General features: G+C 37.8%; 1 long non-coding RNA gene across 1 annotated transcript; it reads right to left on the bottom strand.

Moving 5' to 3' along the window:
- Positions 1-1,820: 1,820 nt before the first annotated feature.
- Positions 1,821-26,110, bottom strand: LOC140106534 (uncharacterized). The gene is made up of 3 exons (XR_011850802.1): positions 26,036-26,110; positions 5,960-6,054; positions 1,821-2,382 (listed from the first exon to the last, which is right to left on the bottom strand). It is a non-coding gene; the product is annotated as an uncharacterized lncRNA (long non-coding RNA).
- Between the last annotated feature and the right edge of the window lie 318 nt (positions 26,111-26,428).

The following is a 26,428-nucleotide window of genomic DNA, read 5'->3' on the forward strand; positions in this document are numbered from 1 at the left end:
TACAATCAATTAAAGATAAAGAAGTACTTCATATGGACGAGGCCTATAGTCTTATAGACACGGTTATAAGTAAATGCCCTGGAGGGAAATTGCAATAGGGGCAGCACGGTGGCTCAGTGGTTAGCACTAGAACTCAATGGAATAAAACTAAACACTTGTGTTGCCCGAAATGTGATATAGAGAGTGTGGATTTTGATAATTTATTATGGTCTTGTATTAAGATGAGAGGATATTGGATCGAATTATTGGAAGTAATTAATGGGGTAATGAAGTAAAGGTAACTAAAGTTCTCACTAGGCAGGAGGGAATAGGTTTGGGAGGGCGGGTGTAGAAAAATATGAAATTTTGATGTATGTTAGTTCTGTTTTTTTCCTGGATATGTTTTTGCATAAATAAAGGAATTTTTTTAAAAAAGGTCCTTTGCCAGTACACTAAGCCTTTCACATGATTTAGGACATGTTTGTAGTTGGACGACCTGAGACATCACTAAAGATCCTACAGCCCCTCCTCTTGTTTCTTATGGTTACCAGAAAGCATGGCAAATGGAGAGTAGCCTGGGGAGACGAGGTAAAAACTCTACTACCTGCTAAACAGCTAAAAATAGCTAATTAGATTAAATTAGAGAATTACATATTTTCGTTTAACGCAGAGTTAGACAAACATTTTTATGCTTTAAAGTTGTTCTTCAAGCAATATTGAATGTGAAAATGTTGAGTGGCAAGGGTGTGGTTCATGGATGAAGTCTTAAAATGTTTCACACCAAAAGGATAATAAATATAATTTTTCATTTAAGCAAATGTTGTAACATCAGTCCTCTGTCCACACAATGCTACTTTGGATGACTTGATTTTCTCTTTGTGTTTTGCTTGGCATTCCGAGTGTGAACTGTGGTTTATATTGCTGGCTGTATTAAGAACAAGTGCACCACACCCATTTACTATACTTTCAAAAAGTCCAAGTACCGTATATACTCAAGTATAAGCCGCAATAGTATTGTGTATGATGGCTATCAGCATACACTCTGATGTTAGCGGCTGCTGATCTCAGCGCTGTGCGCCGCACGGACCTGTTGCTGCTGGACGGATTGCACAGAAGACCTGCGGGGGGCGCCGAAATGGTGAGTTATTTACTTTGGCTGTGCATGGGTTGTCTTTTGATTGTTCAATCACACAAATTGTCAGATATTCATAATATCTAATGGATGTCATGTAAACAAATTGGTACCTGCATATGTTTGTATGTGGTACAACATCTGTGACATCACCAACATCATCATGACATCATCATTCCTACCCCATCTTTAAATAAATTGTGATTTTGTAACACGTTTGCATCAACACGTGATCAACATCACCTGGAATGTGTAAATGGTGATATTACACCCAAAATTCTGTTGACATTATTTTAAAACTGTATGATAGATTGGGCTATCAGCTGAATCCTCTAGGAACAAAACTAGAAATTATTTTTGTAGTTTTATTTTTTGTGAATGTGTCTCTTATGAGAATACTTTGAGGAGTTTACCTTTGACTTTCCCGTCCTAAAACCTCCAGGCAATCGTGACCTGTATCTTGTCTGTATGGTTTATAACAAAAGGCTTTATCACAAAGAACATTAGTTCCTGTGAGCATGAGCTCGGCTGGAACAGACAGCTTTTGTCTTGCTGTGCATCATGGGTAAGGTAGTTTGGAAACAGCTGGAGAGTCAGAATCATAAAGTATTAATGGCAAAGCTGCAGCTCATCAAATAAGTCATTCTCTAGGAAACTGACATGACTAGATCACTTATTTGGGATGTCTCAATTAACACAATTTCACACTTTTGAATTCCTCATCTAGTATCAATGTCATCATCATCATAACTGATCATTTCCTCAGCTTAAATTGTAGAGGTCTCAATGCACTCTTTTATTTTAATGAGCACTTTGATACTCATTTCACTTTCACTTAAGAGAAATTGGTTTCCACCTGGTTAACAGAGAAATTTTCTGAGGTCTATTACCATGTTTACTCATGCAAATATATTCATATGCCTTTTTAGTGCATTCTCTAGGGAGCAATTAAACAAATAAAATATTAAAGTACAAGTAAACAGCATCACAAATACCTGGCAAGAAATAATATCTGGTGGCATAACAATAACTTTTCGGCATAAAAAGTAGTCATGCAGTCTTATTAAATCATGCTGACAAACTTAAGGATGGTATTAAATAGCAGACACCAAGTTTTTTTTAGTAAGAAAACCTAGAGAAATAAGGGCTCCTTCACATTGGTGTTGATGTCCAGCTTCAGTAGCGCATCTGTTGCGTTTTGTCTCTTTTACTTCTACGTTTTTCTTCCACGTTTTTTTCCGTTTTGTCTCCATGATGCATCAGTTTTTTCTCTGTTTCTACAAGAAAAAAAAAAAAGGTTTAACATTGCTTTGAAAACATCACACCTAATTTTTTTGCCTCATCATGAAAAAAAAACAGATGTTTCATCCATTTTTTTTGTGGACCCATAGACTTTTATTGCCCTCTGTGATCTGCATTTGTTCCAATGTGAAAACGCCAATATACACTTTCCGGCCACTTTATTAGGTACACCTGTACAACCGCTCGTTAACACTTAATTTCTAATCAGCCAATCACATGGTGGCAACTCAGTGCATTTAGGCATGTAGACATGGTCAAGACAATTTCCTGCAGTTCAAACCGAGAATCAGTATGGGGAAGAAAGGTGATTTGAGTGCCTTTGAACGTGGCATGGTTGTTGGTGCCAGAAGGGCTGGTCTGAGTATTTCAGAAACTGCTGATCTACTGGGATTTTCACGCACACAACCATCTCTAGGGTTTACAGAGAATGGTCTGAAAAAGAAAAAACATCCAGCGAGCGGCAGTTCTTTGGGAGGAAATACCTTGTTGATGCCAGAGGTCAGAGGAGAATGGGCAGACTGGTTCGAGCTGATAGAAAGGCAACAGTGACTCAAATCGCCACCCATTACAACCAAGGTAGGCAGAAGAGCATCTCTGAACGCACATTACGTCAAACTTTGAGGCACATGGGCTACAGCAGCAGAAGACCACACCGGGTGCCACTCCTTTCAGCTAAGAACAGGAAACTGAGGCTACAATTTGCACAAGCTCATCAAAATTGGACAGTAGAAGATTGGAAAAACGTTGCATGGTCTGATGAGTCTCGATTTCTACTGCGACATTCGGATGGTAGGGTCAGAATTTGGCGTCAACAATATGAAAGCATGGATCCATCCTGCCTTGTATCAACGGTTCAGGCTGGTGGTGGTGGTGTCATGGTGTGGGGAATATTTTCTTGGCACTCTTTAGGCCCCTTGGTACCAATTGAGCATCGTTGCAACGCCACAGCCTACCTGAGTATTGTTGCTGACCATGTCCATCCCTTTATGACCACAATGTACCCAACATCTGATGGCTACTTTCAGCAGGATAATGCGCCATGTCATAAAGCTGGAATCATCTCAGACCGGTTTCTTGAACATGACAATGAGTTCACTGTACTCAAATGGCCTCCACAGTCACCAGATCTCAATCCAATAGAGCATCTTTGGGATGTGGTGGAACGGGAGATTCGCATTATGGATGTGCAGCCGACAAATCTGCGGCAACTGTGTGATGCCATCATGTCAATATGGACCAAAAACTCTGAGGAATGCTTCCAGCACCTTGTTGAATCTATGCCACGAAGAATTGAGGCAGTTCTGAAGGCAAAAGGGGGTCCAACCCGTTACTAGCATGGTGTACCTAATGAGGTGGCCGGTGAGTGTAAATCAATGGCTTTGTGAGGCCATCACTGAACCATGGATGTGAAAAACAACGACAAACACTGTTTCTGGCCATTGTATGATTGTATTTGTATTATTTTTTAGTACTAGCAGCTCTGCAAACTACAAACTTCATTTTCAGTTCATTTTGACTGAGTGGTTGGAGGCTAGCTAGGCCAACTTTCATGTCTCCCAAAGACAACACAAGAAGAAAATGAGATCTGCTTATCAGGATATAAAACTCTACATATAAGTAATGACCTGTATTCATGTGAAATGAGCAGGTTTGATACAGTAATACAGCCACATTTAGATGTGGTAGGATGTTAGTTCCTTTGTTTCTACTTCTCTTAACCCCTTAATAGCCATATGGCTATAAATGGCCTATTTGCACATGCCCTGTACAGAAAGGACGTTTATAAATGTCATGACAGTGGCTAACTTCAAACGGCTATATCTCCTTAACCCTGGCACCTAGAAACACAGGAGATCTCCTCTTTTATATGATATATTGATTGTGTATGGATGATTCACAAAACCAGAGATATCTACCCTTAAGTTTGTACTAAAATGTTTTGATTTTTTATGTACAGCTTTCTATTTCCGATTGTAAGGGACATCTACCACCAAGATGAAGGATTGTGAACCAAGCACGCTGACATATTGGTGTATGTCCCTCTGGCAGGATCTGCTCTTCTCTTAGCTTCTTATGCCTGTGTTTTTATGAAAAAAGTCTTTAATAAGTATGTAAATATATATTCATATAAAGTATGCAAATATATATTCTGTATGGGGTTCAGGTCAGACAAGTTTGCTAGCCAATCAAGCACAGGGATACTCTGGTTATTAAACCAGGTATTGGCACTTTTGGTATTGGGGACAGGTGATAAGTCTTTTTGGAAAATTAAAATTCCATCTCTATAAAGCTTGTTGGCAGAGAAAAGCATGAATCGTTCTAAAATTTCCTGGTAGACAGATGTGCTGACTTTGGTCTTGATAAAACACAGTGAACCTACACGAGTAGATGACATGGCTCCCCAAACTATCACTATGATTGTGAAAACTTCAAACTAGACCTTTAAGCAGCTTGGATTGTGCCTCCCCAGAGTCTGGAGGAGGACCTCCAAACTCTGGGACCTTGATTTCCAAATTAAATGCTACTTTCATATGAAAAAACAAAAGCTTGGACGACTGAGTAACAGTACAGTTCTTTTTCTCCTTGACCCAGGTAAGACACTTCTGGTGTTATCTTTTGGTCAGGGGTAGCTTGTGCTTGTGGCGAGTGCCAGAGGACGGGGCCATCCTCATACACTGGCACAATTACCCATAATGACTTTTGGGTTTTCCTTGGCGGTAAGGCATAGCCATAAACATCTAAATAAACATTGGAAAAAGTTCACTCTGTTAATAATGAGTAAATATAATATGAGTTTCACTTTTTAAATTGAATTTGTGAAAAAAAATAATTTTTTGCTAATACTTTAATTTATTGAGAAGAACTTTTACCTCCCAGCTTGTAACAATTACCAGAAGTAAAACTAACTCAGTGCTTATTTCTTCTATAACCAGAAAAGAATTACATTTTGGAGGATTTTAGAGAGTGGAAACGTATTATCTGACAATAAAATATAACTAATTGAAAGAGAAGAACATTATCATTTATTTGCTCTATACATACAGAGAAGAATTTGTTAGCAACAGCATGCTTGTTAAATTAAAGATTGCTTAGCGATTAAATGGCAGTTTGAAGTAATATACAAGTAAAACAGAAGCACCATTTCAATTGGATCCTTTCCTTTGATTCATTCTTTTACATATAATGATGGTGGAAACAGTCAGTAATCAAGCTGAATGGAAATCAATCACTTTAACTTAAGGCTCTTTTACAGCTAATGAACAAAATTCCTAGTTGGTGTTCCTATTGAAACTTCATAGAGGTTTCTCTCCTTCCTACCAAGCATATTACGTAAGTAGTAGAACAAGTGTCAAAGAACAGTAATCATTGATAATTATGTCTCCTTGGAAATCCAGGAAAACTATACTACTCCACTAATACCTTAATTGCCCTTAAACAACTTACCCTTCCTTACAACCTCTTATTTAACCAAAATTATTTAAAGGTTGTCTGGGAATAAGAATTTTCATGGCGGCACTTTAAAATGAAAAAAGGTCTTATACTCACCTCTCTCCGTGCTTCCGTTTTGATTACAAAGGCCGCTGGTGAGTTTAAGTGCTGTAGCAGGCATGTGGCCTTATCCCCCTCTTATATTAGATGAACTGAAAGAATAAAGGAAAAATCCTCTCATATAAATGTTAAAAGAGCTCTTCTTGGTCCTCTCAAAAGTTAAATCTGAGCACTAAAAGGTTTCAGTAGTTCCTGGCATTTACTAGGCTACCAAGGAAAGGGTTCCTCACACATATGGCCATTTAAAAGTTGAATTTGGATGTAAGTGGGAACAGATATATTTTATAATTGTAATTCATTTATAACATTTACATTTTTTTTCCTTTTGACTATTGAAATTTGTGCTGTCGTGGGAACAAGGATTATCAATAAAACTAAATCACATCGCCTTACAGCTGATCATTGCAGCCTGGGACTAAAGTAAAGTATCCAAAGAGTTTCACAGTGGCCCGAAAGGTCTATCTGGTACTAGGTTGTCTGTAATTCGGGTGTCTCTTAGTCAAAGACCATCTGTATTCATTTAGTCTTTTAAGGATATCTTTACCATTGGGACCACTTTGCTTTGTATTACACACAGCCATAACCATGAAAGAACCATTTGTGACTGATGGTCATTAGTGCCTACATGTCCAGGTCAATTTTTGGCGTTCTGCTATGAGCTTCTTTAAATTCTGATATCTCTGTAAATGTTTTACAAATTATAACAATTTTTACTTTGTATTCTTCATGACATTTCTTCTTTCGTGATACTTTAAAGGGGTTGGCCACTTTACCTCATGTTTTTTGTAATATGTGTAATTTGTCTATTAATCAATTTACCAGTATTCATCTATTTATAGTTCTGCTCTTCTGCTTCCGCGATATGTAAAGTGAAGCCTCCTGTCTTTCACCTCATCAGCTAGACGTTCCTGTCCATAACATGGCTGCAGATGGAGGGTCATGTTATCTTATCTGTCCATGAAAAGACCTTCCAGGACCTTATGATAGTATCCATTATAAGGTCCTGGCAGGGCAAATGCTCATGGACAGATAGAGATTACATCGCCCTCCATCTGCAGCTATTTTATGGTCAGAAATGTCTGGTTGATGAGGAGAGTACCCTAGGGCAGTGATGGCGAACCTATGGCACGGGTGCCAGAGGCGGCACTCAGAGCCCTTTCTGTGGGCACCCAGGCCATCACCCAGCACACCAGACAGGACTCAAAGAATCTTCCTGCAGTTCCAAGCAACTTAAAAGAGGCTTCTTTCAGTCATATTTTGATATTTACTTTGCTACCTGGGACTGTAGGAAGAGGCAGAATGAGTAGACAGGGCCAAATTATCTATGGAGGCCCTCCTGATGGACCACAATTTTCTCTGTACAGAGGGACACTGGAAAGAAGCAAAAATGATGAAACTTTTCCATCTTTCTATTGTGTTGCTGTCCTCAGGAGGCCAATATGATTGAAAGTTGTTGAAGAGGGAGCAAGAAGTTACTGCTTTAATTTTTGGTTGGCACCTCGCGATACATAAGGGGGGTTTTGGGTTGCAGTTTGGGCACTCGGCCGCTAAAAGGTTCGCCATCACTGCCCTAGGGGGATGAAATAAAATAGTAAAAAAGGTTTTAAGAAATATGGAAAATAAATAACATTTCCACTTCCCAAAATGTCAGATATATCAAAATGGTATTGCTAAAAACATCATCCCATCCCACAAAAAAATGACATCTGACACCGCTCCATATATTGAAGTATACAAACGTTAACAGTTTCAGAATATGGCGATGGAAAGCATTTCTTTTAATACAGGGATTTTGAATTTACTTTTGGTATTAAGACCTAACCAAACTATATAAATTTGGTATTGCTGCAATTGTACTGATCCAAACAATAAAGCAGCGGTGTCATCTTGACCGCACATTGGCCCCCTTAAAAAAATAAAGCCCATCAGAATATGACCCAACTTTAGGAATTTGGAATTTTTCCAGTTTCCCAGTACATGGCACAGAATAATAAATGGTGCCACAATAAAATATGATATGTTGCTGATAACAAGCCCTTGCATAGCTTTGTTAACAAAATAATCAAAGACTACTTTGTGGAAGGAGTGAAGTGAAAAATGAAAACTCAAAAAATTAAAAAAAAACATTGGCCTTCAAGGAGTCAAGCTACGAAAACAAGAACAAAATGTTTATTTAGCCCTAAAATTTACATGTTCATGTAGGATAAATGGAGAAAACTAATCTCAATACCCCACATATAGATGTAACCACATTTAGGGGTTAACTTTTATTTTTTGTTTTATATAGAGTGTGCACAGCAGTAATCAAAGCAAAAGGTGGCTACTTTGAAGAATCTAGAATATATTACATATTTTCAGTTGTTTCACACTTTTTTGTTAAGTATATAATTCCACATGTGTTAATTCATAGTTTTGATGCCTTCAGTGTGAATCTACATTTTTTATAGTCATGAAAATACAGAAAACTCTTTGAATGAGGTGTGTCCAAACTTTGGGTCTGTACTGTATATGTATGAAACTTAAAAAGTGATGGTGTTTTTATTGAAGTGTTGTGAAGTGATTTTGTACTGAATATTTCTATATTTGCTGTAGGTCATAAGAAAAAGTAGAATATGCATTACATAAAGGTCAATGCTAATCTTACTTAGCAACTACCATTTGTGACTGTTTGTAGACTTAGAGCTTTAATAAGTACTGTACACAAGAAGTGTCTAAAATTAAGAAGTTACATGTAGGAATTTGAGAAAGTGTTATTTGCAGATACAGACAACTGCCACTAGAAGGCATTGTCAGCCTTTTCATTTTTACTGCAAGAAACTGGAGAAATAATGTGTTTATACATGACAAGCATCTTCTGCCTGTCTGAAATGCCTCACAGCTTTACTTATCTGGCTTATATGAAAGGAACAAATATGAAGGAACAAATTTTTATGTATGGTAAAGCGTACTGTGTCATTTTCAGTGCACAACAGTGGTTGATAAAGAATTACAGGTTATAGAATTCATATGGCAGCTAATTTCATCCTGTTCAACACATAGTTGTATGTCAGATGGACATGCTCAAGCAGTAACCCTTGTAAGTACCAAGGTTTATGTTCTCGTCTGCTTTAACACAATAAGTCTGGTGTATTTTTCATCTTAAAGCAAACCTGTCACCAGGAATGTCTGTTGTTTGCGCTAGTGACAGGTTATAGGCTATGCTATGCTGGTTTTAAAAATGCCCTTGTCACAATTTTGAATACAGCCAATACATATGATTTCGCCAGTTCTGTATTTCTGCCCTATGAATCCGTATATATGGCTGGCTGATGGCTGGCTGGCTATTGGCTGGCTGACAGAATGCACCTCCCAATGGTGTACAACTGTATGCAGTACGTATGCAATATGTATAATAAACATTCCCTTAGACTTCTTTTGGGCATACAGAACAGAAATACTGTAAACAGTAGGACATGCTCTATATTTTTCTCAATTATTCTTGCTCACGGTACGGCCATATTGCCCATTGAAATGAATGTTGCCATTTACTACCCGGAAGAAAACAGTATGGTATGACTAGCATACAACCGTTTTCATACATTTGTGTGAAAGAGATCTAAAACTTTATTTGACATTTTCTGGCTCTCTGCCAGCAGCCTGTGGTGAGTTCCAGGGAGGGGGCAGCTGCAGCCTGTGTCTCAGTCTCCTCCATGCATTCTTCATCCCCTGCCTGCTCAATGCACATGACAGTAAGAGAGGCAGAGGGAGCTGCATGAGTGTGGAGGGGAGGTGGAATGCATGGAGTAGACTGAGACACAGGCTGTTGCAGCTGCTCCCACCCCCCCTCAAAGGCATTTTAAAATCAGCATCACTAGGACAAGTTAACTTTTAACAAAAAATAAAGAGCAGAGTTTTTTTTTTTTGGATCATTCAGTCCATGCTAATACATATATAGCACATTTGAGAGACATTGAATTACCATAGTCAGAGAAGACTACATTTATGTCCGTCAGTTCTGACCTGTTTCATCTACTAGATCATCTACTAGTCAGGACCTAAGCTAGGCATAGTGGGAGCACACATTCAAGCTCATTTTGTTTCATCACATTTGCTAGTCTATTATTGTGCATCAACTCTTTTTTTTATAATATTTTTAACCATTTTTTACATGCAATATAATATCAATTTAGTAAATATTTTATTGTGTTAAGAGGCCTGCACTAGGTTTGCAATCCTAAATTTTCCCACCTATTTTGTATGTGCCTATTTTACATGTTCATTGTTATATATTTTTACTGTTACATTGCTATTGGTTAGCAGTTTTAGAATAATAAAATAACTATTTACCTGAAATGTAAGGCTCTTTTGGTGTGGAGGATTTTGCCAGGAATATATTGCATACATTTTCTTTGATTGTTTTACCAATCTGACACACAGGTCATTCCAGAGCACATCTGAGTGACATATATTGATGACTGCGTTTCTCTTTTAGTTCTATATTTATAGTTCTCTCCATTACATACTTTTCTACCTCCTCTATATCCTTCTGGTCTCTTTGCTCCATTTCTTCTCCTTCTATCTCCTTTATTTTATCTCCATATCCTCACACAGCAGTGCAGGATCTCACTGCTCTCTTCACAACTCCCCCATCACTGGCACCTTCCTTCACTGTTTTACATTGAGGAGGTTGCATAGGAAAAGAGGAGGCAGGAAGCTGAAAGATCACAGGTAGAAACAAGCTTATGAGGGAGAGAAATCATAGGAGCACGGGAGACACTAAAGGAGGGAAATTTCACAGCAAGCGATGGACTGTAAAAGGGAGAAGAGCACATACTGAGAGGTCACAGCAGGCACTGATGACCATAATGGTATAGAAAAAGAGATGAAGCAGAAGTGTGAGGCAGAGAATTTGCAAACTGGAGAAACCAAGGGGCAGAGAACAGTGAGGGAGGAGAGAAAAAGGAGTAGAGTCTACTGAGGGAGGACATAAAGAGGTGTGCTGTCTACAGAAGAGAAGATAATGAGGTGTGATGTCTACAGAAGGAGGAGATAATGGGGTGTGGTGTCTACAGAGGGAGGAGATAAAGGGTGTGGTGTATACAGAGGGAGGCGATAAGGGGTGTAATGTCTACAGAGGAGAATATAATGAGGTCTACAGAGGGTAGAGATAAGGGGGTGAGGTGTCTACGGAGGGAAGAGAAAAGGAGGTGTGTCTACAGAAGGAGGAGAAAAGGGTGTGTATTGTCTACAGAGAGAGTGTATAAAAGTTGGCTTTGTGCCTACCGAGGTGGGAGCAAAAGGAGGCATGACATCACAACAGAAACAATGCAAGTCATGTAATCAAGTTATTAACCTCTTGACGCTCAGCATCCGATATATCGGGCGCTGAGCTCGGTGACTTAGCGCTCAGTGTCCAATATATCGGACGCTGAGCTCATGCCGGTTCAGCTCAAGATCTGACTTGGCGGCAAGGAAGAGGTTAACACCCGTGATTAGTGCAAGCACCAACCGCGGGTGATAGTGATGGGTCTTTGCTGCAATCAGCCCATGAGCCCTCTTCATACACCCTTCATAGCTCTGGAGTTCTAGGGAAAGGGGGGGATTTGAATTTTTATTTTTTTTTGTTATAATTTTTTTTAAACTATATTTTATTTTTACTTTTACTATTTTTCAGACTACCTAGGGTACTTTAACCCTATGTTTTGTCAGATCAATCCTATCATATATTGCCATACTACGGCCATACTCAGCCATGGCGACGGATTGCCGCTCCCCGATGATGTCACGGGGAACGATGATCCTCGGTAAAATGGCGGCGTCCATGGGCCCCCATCCTTTTGAAGCTGCCGGCAGCGTTTGGTGGAAAAACATCCGCGATCGGTGCTAGCAATATGTAGCAAAGACTTATCGGCTATGGAGAGGGCTCCGCATTGATCTTCTACAAGCCCTGACCCCAATTAGTATTTGGAAAGTTAAAGTTTCCCATTATGACTACGGTCCCCTCCTGTGCAGCCTGCTCTATCTGTTTATATAGGTGACCGTCTATTTCCTCAGAGATATTAGGGGTTCTATAAATTACACAAAAAAATTATTTTCTCAAAACTCTCCTGGCTTTGAATTTCAACCCAGAAAGTTTCAGCCTCTTCACACACCACTGTCTCATTCACAATCGCTTTCAAGTCCCTTATGACATACAGACATACACCACCTCCCCTCCTATTTGCCCTGTCTTTCCAAAAGAGTGTAAAACCTTGAATATTAACACCCCAATCATGTGTTGCATCGAGCCATGTCTCTGTTACACCAACTACATCTAACTGTTCCTCTAATACCAGAGCCTCAAGCTCATGCATTTTGCCTGTGATACTTCTGGCATTTGTGAACATACACTTAGATAAAGATAAGTTGGTTTACTTCTGATAGGACAATTTAAAATCAGGGGCATAGTTTTAAACTTAGGTTTGTAGACAGTACTGTACAAGGAATACTGTTTACGTGATAGGTATTTTTTATGTATTTCTCTTCTCTTTCAACTGCTTTAATTCTTTATAATGATTTATCTACAATAAATTACAGTTTTAGGCTAGAGCAACCCAACATGCTTTATTTTTTTGTTCTAAAATAAACTTGGTACTTAACTAAACTTTTGGTTGAACTAAAGGTTGAATTTAACATGTTATTCATTAAACTGTTTGGTTGTATACTTTTTTAACAGTTTTTTGATGATTTAATAAACTGCTATGTTGCCTTACCATTTTGTTCTTGACTTTTCAATATAAGCACTTCCATGTTGTGTTTATACATGAGAATGCACAACACCAGAAAAATTACACACTGCTACACACACATTTAAAGATAGAGATATTAATATATTAATGTCCTCATTATGTTGTAATAAAATGCATTAAGTTCTTGGCTAACCCAGATCTAGGCCTTCTGCAATTAAGTGCCTCAATGCTTGCTAGACCCATGTCAGCTATGTACAGGTCTTATTGCACCACATTGAAATTAGTATTTGGTTAAATGGAAGTTGACCAAGTGAACCCAGGAGATGTACACACCAAGGCTGGATAGCTGACCCCAAGGTTGTGGCTAACTTAAATTTGGCCCTTTTGAAACCATGAGTGGTGAACAGTAAAGGTGGGGAAGGTAACACAATGAGTTCTGCAATCTTTCCCACCCTCAGGTTATTTCAGCCTATAAAGCTGACCCCAAGGTTGTGGCTAATTTAGATTTGGGCATTCTGAAAACATAAGTGGTGAACACTAAGGGTTGTGTAACGTCCATGCCAAACGGTTGCGCTTGGCAGAATAGATGACGTTTATTTGTGTGTGAACTGTGGCTTAGCGTTTGTGTTTGGATTAACTGAGCCACACCCTCCTCCTTGCATTTCAGTCCTGCCCAGCAAGGGTTACTAGCCTGACAGTTTCCCCAGTGTGCTGCTGGAGGCGTGTCCGGGAAATGCCTTATATACCTGCCTATTCCCATTGGTATTTTGTGTTTTGTATCTGATTTTGTACCATTGCAGCCATCTTGATCTTGACCTGTCTCCGCTTGTCTGTCTGTATCTGGACCTAACCTGTATATACCCGCTTGATCTTGACCTGACCTGTGTATATCCCGCCTGAAGACCTGTATATAATGTTGTTTGTCCCTCATACCTCCTAGTGTTTTCCCACTTTCTCTGTCTCAGACCTGTGTTAGTATTCTGTACATCTAGAAAAATGGAACCCTGTCCCATCAAATGATCGTAATGACGATACACACATGAAAAATCATGAAAAACTAGCAAGAAACACGTATCATGTAGCAGAAACCAAATCCAATTTTTATTAATGAAATATATACACACACAAAGAAAAGAAACATGAAATAGACAAGTATAAAAACAATTAAGTGATTCAGACCAACTGCAGCCCTATACAGAAGTCACAACGGGCTACTGGCACCTGACAATGACCAGTACACCTGTAAACGAGGCACCCAAGTGCAACACCACAAAATGACTCAAGTATAATATCCACAGCTAAGCAGCAGATGGGCATAGAACATAATATGCATAAAATATAATTATCTCCATCTCCTGTGTTAGTATTCTGTGCACCAGTGTGAACACTGGTCTATTCCTGTATTCAGGTTACACGTCCGCTCCATCATCCAGCAACTGCCAGACGAAGTAAGTTTTCAATGTCATCTTGTAGGGTCGCTCAGGGACCGTCAGGTTCCTGATAGTGGTTTAACCCTTTTCAGGGTGGTTTATCTGCTTTAAGCAGGGCCTTAGCCCGCAGGGACGTTGCAGGGTGAGTTCGCCACCGCTTACCGGGCATGGCCTGGCTGGCTATATACTAGTGGGCATGGACAGGTTGGCTATATACTGGGGGGCGGGGGCTGGATATATACTCGGTGGAGGGGGCTGGCATCAATGCATTAAATACCCTAAGCTTATTTTTGTACATTTGTTTTAATTTTTAGGGGGAGGACTTAAAATCCTCCGCTTTTATTGGAGTTTATACTTTTGTATTTTTTAAAGATCTATTTTAATAAAAATGTGAAACCAAGTCTTGTGACATTCACTGATAAAATTAAATCCAAAATTGCAAATAGACAGATGATTTAACAAATACAAAATTATCCTTTTTTTCAGCTAAATTATCTGCTGATAAAGATGACTGCTGAAAAGATATGAATTTAATGATGGGCAAACTGTATTTTAGGGAAAAAAAACTTGCAGAATAACACAAAAACTTTGTTGAACAAGCAGGAAGATTGCTGCTTCGACCCTCGAGAATGTATGAAGAAGGATTATGGCATTGATCAAAACAGTCTTCATTTGAGACTGTTGCTTGTTTAAGCATGGTCTGGTTGGCGTAATTTTTACCCATACCGTGATTAATGTTGTTACATATGAGTTTTTATTTGTACATCTTGTTACTTTATGCCATCTTTTATCTATGTACATTTCTAACACCTCCTACTTGTCAGTTACATTTCCGGTCCCTTTCATCTGCATATTTATTAATTCATTCCATTTCTCATACTCGCTAGTGCTTCTTGATATCTGTTTGCCAACACTTGTTGCCAGTACTTCACAGCGCTTGTCGCACCATACACCGCAGCATTCCAGGCATAACATTGCAGTGGTCTGTTTTCATGTACCTTATCTTTATCCAGATTTTATTTACCATTATGGATACTACGAATTTTTTGACTAACTTTTTTGTGTACATTATCCTTGGGTGTAATTCGCCGTTTAGTCTCAGTGCATTCCAGCATTGGGTACAAGTTACCTATTACTTTGCTATGTCTCATGACGCCAGTGATTACATTTTTCAGCTGTTAATACTATTTTCTGACTTACTACTCATTCCTTAGATATGGGTCATGCCGTGTTACTTGTTACTGCTCTGCTTCTATATTGTATAGTAAGTGACCATAAGACTATAAGACACAAGCATGCGTTTTTGAATGTTTACCATGCGTTATGCTGGTTTGAACCTGTTTTTCTTCATTTCTAGAAGTGTAGGCAGCTGAGAAACACATTAAAACCAGCCAAAGGCATGGTAAACATACACAAACACGTGTTTTCAGTCCTTAAGGACGCAGGGTATTTTCGCTAATTTCTCGCTCTCCATCTTCAAAAATCCATAACTTTTTAATTTTTCCGTGTACAGACTTGTGTGAGGGCTTATTTTGTGCGTAACAAATTTTACTTTCCCATGATGTTATTTATTATTCCATGCCATGTAGTGGGAAGCCACAAAAAAATTCCAAATGTGGAAAAATTGAAAAAAACTGCATGTGCGTCATGTTCTTGTGGGCTCAGTTTTTACGACTTTCACTCTGCGCTCCAAATAACACCTCTACTTTATTCTTTGGTTTGGTACGATCGCGGTGATACCAAATTTATACAGGTTTTATTGCGTTTTAATACATTTTCAAAAATTAAACGAATGTGTACAAAAAAGAAAAAAAAAATTTTGCCATCTTCTGACGCGAATAACTTTTTCATACTTTGGCGCATGGAGCTGTGTGAGGTGTCATTTTTTGCGAAATGAGCCGACGTTCTCATTGCTACTGTTTTGAGGACTGTGCGACATTTTAATAATTTTTTATTACATTTTTATTTTTTATTACATCTAAAAAGGTGTAAAAGTCGCGTTTTGGACATTTGGGCGCCATTTGCCGTTCCGGAGGTCACCGCCGTCAATAACCATTTTTATATTTTGATAGATCGGGCATTTTGGGACGCGGCGATACCTAATGTGTCTGTGATTTTTACTATTTATTATATTTTATATCAGTTCTAGGGAAAGGGGGGTGATTTGAACTTTTAATATTTTATTATTTTTTTTACATTTTTTAAACTTTTTTTTTCTTTTTTTTCCCACTATTTCTTAGACCCTCTAGGGTACATTAACCCTAGATGGTCTGATCGCTCCTGCCATATACTGCAATACTACTGTATCGCAGTATATGGCATTTCTGCTCACTATACATTACAATGAGCCACAGGCTCTATCATGGTTGATACAGACAATGAGAGGAAGTTTACCTTGATCAGATGCCATAGCAGAAAGTTGTGCTTTTGTTGCAGTTTGGGCCAGAGACATACTAAGGGAGATTTATCATTCTGTCTACACCAGAATTCTGCACCTGAAATGCACATTTACTACGCGTTTTAGATAATTTTCGGGCAGTTTTCCAACTTGCCCACTAAGGAGTGTGGCCTCTGCAAAAGAGACATGGTCTAGTTTGTGCTCTAGAATATTCACGATTCACGTGCCAGAAAATTCAATTGGAAGCTAGCCTAATAAATATCTGGTCTAAAGTAAACTCCTCTGTCTTAAACTATTCCAGATACATCATCCAGCACAATTTACCTGGTGCAGAATGCAACAGTGTAGTCTAACCCCATACTGACATTTTTTTTGTAAATCACCCCCACAGTGCTTAGCTAAAGAAGGTTATGTATCCTTTAACAACCCCTTCCCGACATTTAACGTAATAGGACTGCATGGCGGGAGGTGGACCAGCAGGACCCGGCTGTAACACACTGAGCATGCCCGGCATGCTCAGTGTGTTACATAACAAAGTGTAATACATCTGTAATACACTGTGTTATATGAATGAAGACTTGAACAAGGGATCAGAGCATCGCTTGTTCAAGCCAACCTGTTAAAGTAAAAAATAAAAGTAAAAAAAAGAGAAATTAAAATTTTTTCTAATAAAAATAATTAATTAAAGTAAAAGTCCCCTAAACACAAACATTCCCTATACACATCTAAGAAAGTAAAAAAAAACACTTAATCACCACAAAACCCCACATATTCGGTATCACAGCGTCCTTAACAATCTGTACAATAACCCAGAAACATTATTGGACCTGCTCAGTGAACGCCATTAGAACGAAACCCAAACAACACGCCAAAAATGTACATTTTTCATAAAATCCCTTCAAAAAATTGTTCCAAAAAATGATTAAAAAAAAATTATGTGCGCCAAAATGGTACCAATGAAAAGAATAACTCAACATGTAAAAAAAAGCCCTAAAGCAGCTCTGTCAGCCAAAAAATATTAAAGTTATATCTCCGAAAAGATGGCAATACAAAAACTAATGAGATTTTCTTTATATTAGTTTTTATCCAGTAAAATTGTAAAAATATATTAATATATGAAAAACTATATAAATGAGGTTTCACCGTAATCGGAGTGATCTATACAATTAAGATAATATACTATTTTTAGTGTACGGTGTACAACCCTCAAAAGAGCAAACAGAAAGGAAACCAAAATTGACAATTTTCTTTTCCATTTAAGAGTTAATAAAATCTCATCAATAAGCTACAGACCCACCAAAATGAAGTATTTGTAAAGTGCATCTCTCGTCGTAAAAATAAGCCCTTATACGTTCAAATTGACAAAAAAGTAAAGATTGTATAGCCAATAAAAAGTGACAATGCATAATCTGCTCTGAATGGCGCAGCTTCCCTTTGATGCCCTGGTGTGTGTATATTGTTGTAGTCCGGAGATTGGGTATGAAACTTTGTGAAGCGTTTTGCTATTTTATCCACTGGAATTTGTACATTTTATGAAAAAAACATTCATTTAGCCAAAAAATTTTAATGTCAAAATTGCATTCGATTTTGTTTTAACCCCTGTAAAACAATTAAAGGATAAACAAACTTCATAAACATTGTTTTTACGTACATTGAGGAGTGTAGTTTCTATAATGGGGTAATTTATGGGGTTTTACTTTTATTTAGGCCTCTTAAAGTGACTTGAAACCTGAGCAGAATACACAATAGCAGGAATTTGTATTTTTTATGCAAAAGTAAAAAAAAACGCCCGTAACGTTCAAAGCCCCATAACATCCTACAAAAATGAGAGTGCATAAAAACCATGTCCACATAAAGAAGACATTCGGTGAATGTTGGTTATTAAGTTTTTTTGCTGTTATAACCATGTATGGAAAAAATAGAACATTTTGAATTTCGAAAATTGTGAATTTTTCCAAATTTTTACCAAATATCTGTATTTTTCATAAATAAATGCAAAACATACACCCCAAAATTTTGTAACTAACATGAAGTACATAGTGTCACGAGAAAACAATTTCAAAATCACTTGGATATGTTAAAGTGTTCCAAAATTATAACCACTTATAGTGACACATGTCATATTTTTAAAAAATGGGCCGTTTCAGGAAGGTGAAAAGTGGCTTCAGCATTAAGGGGTTAAAAAGTCAAATTTCCTTGTTCCCAGAATACTTTATTTACAGCTTAACGCAATCATCTAAGGCACTCCATTTCTTAGGTTTCTATTTTAGCTGCATAGAGCAATACAATTTTAAGTCGAAAGTGGACATAGCCTTTAAATTGCATCACCTAAATGATAACAGTTATCACTTTCATTTGATGTATTTTCTGAAGTTTAAACCCAAAGCAGCTCTGAAAATAGAGATCTTAATGTCTTCAGGAAAATTATACTACTGTCAGTTTATTAGTATTCAGCTCATCTTTTAAATTGCTTCCAGCTTCATGTTTTTACATAAGGTGATACATAAACTGACGGACAAGAAGTTCACAGCAGTATTTATCAGTTTCAAGAAAAATATAAAAATTCCATTGTACTGTAGTAAGTAAAACTTGGTAAAGGTGTTTTTTTCTATTTAATATGTTGTACGTCCTTTAACCCCTTTACGCTCTGTGCTGTAGTTGTACGGCGCAGAGGTGCGAGGGGTGTATGAATAGGGCTCATGGGCTTCTCGCCATTATTCAGGCCATTAATTCCTCCGATGCCACCGGAAAGCTGCTACAGGCTTTTAAAAGACGGATGGGATTGTCGCTCTCTTGAAAGACATTGGAGGCAACGATCGGTTGCCATGACAGCCTCTGGTCTTCATCAGACCCCATGCTGTCTGTGAGTATACTGTGCAGAAATGCCATATACTGTAATATAGTAGTAGTGCAGTATATGTTAGGAACAATCAGACCATCTAGAGTTAATGTACCCTAGAGGGTCTAAGAAATAGTAAAAAAAAGTTTCAAAAAAGTTTTAAAAATAATAAAAAATGTTAAAAGCCTAAAAGTTCAAATCCCCCCCCCCTTTCCCTAGAACTAATATAAAACGTAATAAACAGTAAAAGTCACAGACACAATTGGTATCGCCACGTCCCAAAATGCCCAATATATCAAAATATAAAAAACGGTTATTGCCGGTGGTGAACCACATAACGGAAAATAGAGCCCAAATATCTGAAACGCGACTTTTAAACCATTTTAAATCACATAAAATGGAATAAAAAGGGACCAAAATGGAGCAAAGACCTTGTAAAGTCGTAAAAACTGAGCCCACAAGAGTGTGACACAAACATGATTTTTTTTTTTCAAATTTTCCCACATTTGGAACTTTTTTCCAGCAAACGGCATGGAATAATAAATAATGTGACAGAGAAGTATAATTTGTTATAAACAAAATAAGCACTTACACAGCTCTGTACACGGAAACATTTAAATGTTATGGATTTTTGAAGGTGGAGAGCGAGAAATCAGTGAAAAAACTATTTGTTTAGGGGTTAAAAAATGTAAAAGCTACAGCCATTTAATTTTCTAGAACACATTTAATTCAGTTAAAAAGATAATAGGAGTAGCTATTGTTTTGGCTTGTTCTGGTTCTAAATGTATGCATAATTGTGAAGAAAATGATGTCTCCTGGATAGCAAGGATGAAAAAAATAAAATAAATGCTAGGTCCTTAAAGGGGTATACCCACCTGGGCATTTACATTTAATTTAATTAATCTGCCGTATGATTGCATTTCTTCAACTAAAAGTTATTAAAAGAAATGTATCTGTGTGAATATAATTTTCCATAAATGTAGCCATATTGTCTCTTAGAAACGAGGCAGCTGTCCTTGGATATGACCACCCCTGCACTATTGCACACATGTGCTATTGCACTATTACCACAGGACAGCTGTAGGTAGTAATTTCTGTCCATTTCATATGCAACACCAATTTGTTTCTAATTGCAATCACTCCAGCAGGCATCCAAGGCATCCAATCTCGCTTCTAAGGGAATGTATTGTGTAACGTATTTGGTAACTTATTCACCATATATTAAGCAACATAAGCAACAGCTTAATAAGTGGCGAATACATTACAGACCTCAAATAGGTTGACAAAAAATAAGTGGGATATTGTTAAAGTTATTCATTTTTTTTCTTTATATCTTATATGTTTGATATTGTTGAGATTATACTATAAGCAAAGTATGAACTGCGGTGTATTACAACATAATCCAAAAAATTAATTCTTACAAACATATTTTATCTGTTAAACCTTTTTGCTACTGTCCCTGTCACATATGGGGTGGATATCTGGCCGCAAAGTGTGTGCCGGATATCCATTCATGTGCATTGACCCTTATCCTGTGGATAGGGCCTAACTTTGAGTTTTGGGAAAACCAATTTAATGATGAAATGCCCAGCATCCTTCCGTCAGTAATGAAATACCCAGGAGCCTCCCATTACTACTTACATTTCCAGCAACCTTCCTTCATTAATTAAATGCCCAGCAGCCTCATCCCTTCAGTAATAAAAATATCCCACAGGGCCCCAAAATAAAACCATAAAACTCAGTAATTGCCTCTGGTGATCACTGCGACTTCATCAACTTCACCAGAACAGGTTTTCCCAAGATTAAATGCTGGATGATATGTCCTTGGGATAGTTGATCAATATCAGATCATTTAGTGGAGGGAGAAAACTTCAGCTTCAACTCTATGCAGACACATTGGGGCACGTTTACTTACCTTTCCTGACGCGTTGCACGAAAGTGCATTGTCCGAGGCTAATGCACTATGCCACGATTCACTAAGATTGTGCGCCCGATATCCTGCATGTGTCACTTCCCCGCTCAGGTCCTCCGGAGTTCACCTTCTTCCTGGTGCATGTAAGTGCTTGATCTTGCGACACAATTTGAAAGTTAAATCCAGCGCTCAGTCCAAATCAGTCGGATCGTCCGACGGCCCGTCCCCGATTTCTGTTGCATGAAAGCCAGCGCAGCCTCTACACAATCCGATCGCGCGCGACACAATCCCCAGTTAAATACCCGTCACAGCGGCGCAAATCCCGAAAACGACGGAAAATACAACAAAAGTGTGGCTGCGGAACCTTAGTAAATAAGCCCCAGTGTTCATAGATGTCTCTGCATTCTCGTAATTGTTTTTCTGGCCCCCTCCATTCCCAGTCGCACCCCCCTACGACTGCAGTTGTTACACCTCTAAGGGTTATGGCACATGTGGTGTCCTGAACATGTTTTTGGCCCGTTTTTAAGCTGCCCGTCAAAAAACAGATGCATTTTTTGAAAACGCATTCGTTTTTGACAGGTTTGACCAAATATCTTAATTGAAACGCATACATTTTTTGACAGACTGCTTTAAAACGGGCCAAAATTGTGTTCAAAACGCCACCTGGGCCATCACCCTGATTGGCATAGGTCTGTATATTGCATGGTATATATATACTTCTGCATTGAAATTTGGTATCACACTTACATGGCATAACCAATAAACTGCTAGTATAAATTCACATTTAGTTTGGAGCAAGTTTCATTACTTTTAGTGACTAAGATTTCTCTTATGTGGTCATGTCAACCCCTGGAGGTAGATATCCTTGAAATGCTTAAGGCCAAACGATGTTATTAGAATTAGCAAGCAGTTAAGATCGTGCAGTGCAGTACCTGTCCCCAGGCCATACAAGTCCTTCTTTGTAGCATATAAATGACCTGAAGCAATGAAAGCATTTGAAAGCGGCAAGTAACAAGGAGCTCAATTTATTTCCATGAAAATAGAATCCAGGTTAATAAAAAAAAAGCATTCCAGTGAAGTGTGGAAAATTGTTTTACAGACTCATAGATGTTAGTGCATATTTCTAGAGTGTGGCTTATGCTTATAGATGGCAATCTTTATATTAGATCAGTAAGTTGCACTACAGATAAAAAGGTTCCCTACATCTTTCCATAATTCAAAATACAGAGAGAACAGGTTTTCCCAAGATTAAACGCTGGATGATCTGTCCTTAGGAAAGATGATCAATATCAAATCATTTAGTGGAAGGGGGAAAACTACCTGGTCTCAAATTACCCCATAAATTAAAACAGCATTTTATATTGTATTTTATAAGCTTTTCCGGTATACATTTATCTGGTATCTGCCATTTTAGAGAAATTATATTTAGCTTGTGAATGTATGAAGGATTTCAGGGGTTGTAAAAATGTTGAAAAGAAAAGATATGTATCCTCTATGCAGTAGTAGCAATAGACAATAACATGTTACTTAGCTGTACTGTACTGGGCACTGGGTTATTTACAACACTTGAAGTGGTTGTACAGGTTTAAAGATTTTTTTTTATATATGTTTGGGGTGGGTTGGGTTTCTTAAAAAATAATATATACACACATATACATAAATAAAATATACATTTGTTCTCCCACAGCTTCCAGTTTGTATACACAGGCCAGCAGTTCCGTCCCAACTACCACGGTACACCTTATACAGTTTAGTTTCAGGCTGTAGTTGTGATGTCACTTCCAGCTTCTGTATACAAACAGAGACCTGACTGTGACAGGGTTACCATGGGAGAACAGGAACGGGGAGAGAGGCAAGTATATGCTGCATATATTAAACCTGGACAATCCTTTTAAGAGTTTTTAAATTAGCTAGTGCAGTCGGCTACACTGCTCAGTGCAGTATAGATAAGTAATATTTACTTTGCTGTTGATGCTATTGCATAGGGGATCAGTATCTTTTCTTAAACATGGGGAATATTTAAAAGTAGGTGTTTTCTGCCGAGGGTAAAAACTGGAGATACATTTAATGGTCAATAAGGAGGGATTCCTCATATATAGACCCGGCAGAAAATCCCAATGATATCAAAGATACTGCATGCTTAAAAATGCATAAATAGAGCTGAATTCCAGTTAGGTTAGTGAAATGTCTTGTCTGTTACCTATAGAATACACATCTAGGGTTGCATTGACTTTCATAGCCGTGCTGTTAAAATACTATGATTTTTTTTTTATTATTAAAAAATTATTTTCCACAATGATTTTAAAATATCATCAGGAGAAACCAAGTTTTTTTTTCCCAACAAAACATCCTTCTTATGAATTGTTTGAGTGATTTGAAAAACACACTTCATCTTCAGCTTGGGCCGGTCAATGTGCTCACCAAGACTTGTTTTTAATTCCCAGAATTATTTATAATGCTGATGGCTTCCTTCTGTCATCTTTTCCGGTGATACTTGGACAAAAGAAATGAATTTTGAGTGCTCAATCCACTCAGACCGAAGATGGAAGCAGCAGCCGGCAAAATTATAATAATTTTTCATCTCCATTGTAGAAGACAAGTCAACAAGATTTGCATAGTCTTGCTGCGAGGTAAAGTGAACTATAATCATATGACATTGCTAAAGAAGGCCCCGTGTTTTATGCATTTATGTATTTATAAAGAGCTTGATGAAGACTCATAAACAGAGGCATCAACATTAGTAATCTGCTGAATAAATTATGTGAGTGATCCAGCCTGGCAGCAAAAGCATTTAGTGTTTTTGATCAAATATTCAAGATTCTATTTCATCTATGAAAAAAAAATCTGCCTGGAAATGCAATAAGTATGAGGGGATTTTCCTACTTGAATAAAAAGACCTTACATTAAAAACAAGCATATTCTTTGAATGATATGGCTATGTAAGTATATGGTGGCTGTATGTGAGGCCTATGTGTTTATGACTTTTAAATAAAAAGGCCAAAGAGATTTTTCACAGTTGAGTAGTATATGACTATAGAATGGTGCTTACCATGAACAACATAAGTCAATGACAGAAGCTGAAGGAAACCTTTTATAAGTGACAGTATATTTTAGCAAATAAATATTTATGGGATATTCCGTATAATGAGAAATGTATTCATTTTTTATAGTTTGTCAATTTATTCCATAGAAATACTGAAGTCATCCTTTCACCAAACTGGCATTGCAGTACTATCAAGTATAGTATCTATACATCCCTTTGCAGGTCTTTGCACTGTTGTCTGTGCCTCAAGAACTCCAACACACATGTTACCATCATACCTTATCTCACATTCTGGACTATGTGGCATTTTACCAACTCCAATTCATGAATTGAGGCTTGGTTACTCCTCGCCAATGACGTTGTATTTTTTTCCCTATTCTGCTTAGACTATTCATGCCATATGATCATGAAATAGTCTCCTCTTTTCCTACTGAGAAGTGTTTATTTTTCAAATAAAGAAGCGGTACTTTACAATTTAACACGGTCTACTCAAGATCTTTCTAACGAACCTGATTGCAGTCTGTTGTTACCATGAATGGAAGCATATAGCCACGTCATGAGCTGTCCTTGTCCCTACAGATCCATTGTGTATAGTTTGGGGGGGGGGGCCCGCTAGGACCTTTTATTGATCTTACAAGTATGTGACTGATCAAATGCTTCAGGTCGTCCAATTACAAATAAGCTGTCCTGCATCATTTGAAAATACTTAATGTGATGGCAAGGACCTTCAGTGATGTCACAAGCATGTGACTCAACACATTTTTCAGATCGGCCAATTACAAACTTGCTGTCCTAGTTTGGCTTCATTGACCTGAGTTAATGTTACAACCTGAAAGTCGCCCACCTACCATAAGGAATAGCTTAATCTGAATCTAGTGTTAAATATACCTGATATACCAGATAGCCTGCAGCATGTTACAGGTATTGTTGGAATAGTTATCAAAGGCTCTTGCCAGGTGTGCTAAAACTATTTTTTATTAGGAACTTTACAGTTACACTTTGATGATAGATGTTTTGCCCCTATGAAGAGCATAGGGGCAATATTCAATTTTTGTGGGAGATATTCAATTTTTGTGGGAGATCCTTATTTCTATGTAGCAAGAAAGGTTATAATTGTAGTATAACTTAACTAAAGAATGTGATCCAAACATATTTTTCGAAAGTACATTATTTCGCTGTTTATTTCTAAATGGAAAATTATTAGAGTGTGCTTAAAAAGAAACTGATTCTTAAAACTTGAACCATATTGTGTTTCAGATTAAATAAAGCTTTATTGCTTGTTGTAAATATGCAATGTCTGTGAAATATAGTAGTATGTGATATTATAAGATGCATTTCAATTACATTACGGAATCACGTATGCCACAGAGAAAGAGTTAAGAGACATCCGTTCCTTGAAATCTCTCTGCTGAGTCTTCTACAGCCAGAGAATACAAGAAAACACAACATGAGCCAAGAACTGAGCAGACCAAATTTATAGTGCAGCAGAACACTGTTAATATGCTAGTGATGTCTGGATCTTCCTGGCTGAGCTATCATCAAGGGACAAGCTGCTATTCTGGCACTATGAGCGCTCTTCAAACTCCGCCGTAGCCTTCATATCAAACTGCCAGGCTGGCACCCCCTGCTTACAATTTCTCAGAAGGTATTCATCACTGTCCTTATCACTTCCAAACATCTGACACACTGAGAAGGGTATTATCCTTTTTAAAGGTGTAGAGCTTGGTGAAAAATATTTTCCTACCTCTTAGGCGTACAAGCATTTGCTTTGTTGCGAAGAGGAGGGGGACCAGGGCACAATGTAATTCTTAGCTTTTCTACACAATGCTCTATTGTTCATGGCAAAAGCAAAGCACTATGGATCTTTGTCAAGAAGAAACATTATTGTATGCTGTATTGCGCCACCCTTGGCTTAGCATTTGTATATGTCTATGTGATATCTTGTATCACAGAGGCATTGTATGGAGCTATAAAATACAAGTAATTCATCAATGAAATGATGTTGTGATTTTAAAGGACAAGAATAACAAGCCATCATTTATTACCTGCATATACAATATATACCGTATGTATCCATCAAGTTACCATATATTCTTCCTTTCCTATTTTGTTACTTACAGTATTTCCACCCAGAAAT

The sequence above is a fragment of the Engystomops pustulosus genome, chromosome 11 (genome assembly GCF_040894005.1).
Source record: "Engystomops pustulosus chromosome 11, aEngPut4.maternal, whole genome shotgun sequence".
NCBI lineage: Eukaryota > Metazoa > Chordata > Amphibia > Anura > Leptodactylidae > Engystomops > Engystomops pustulosus.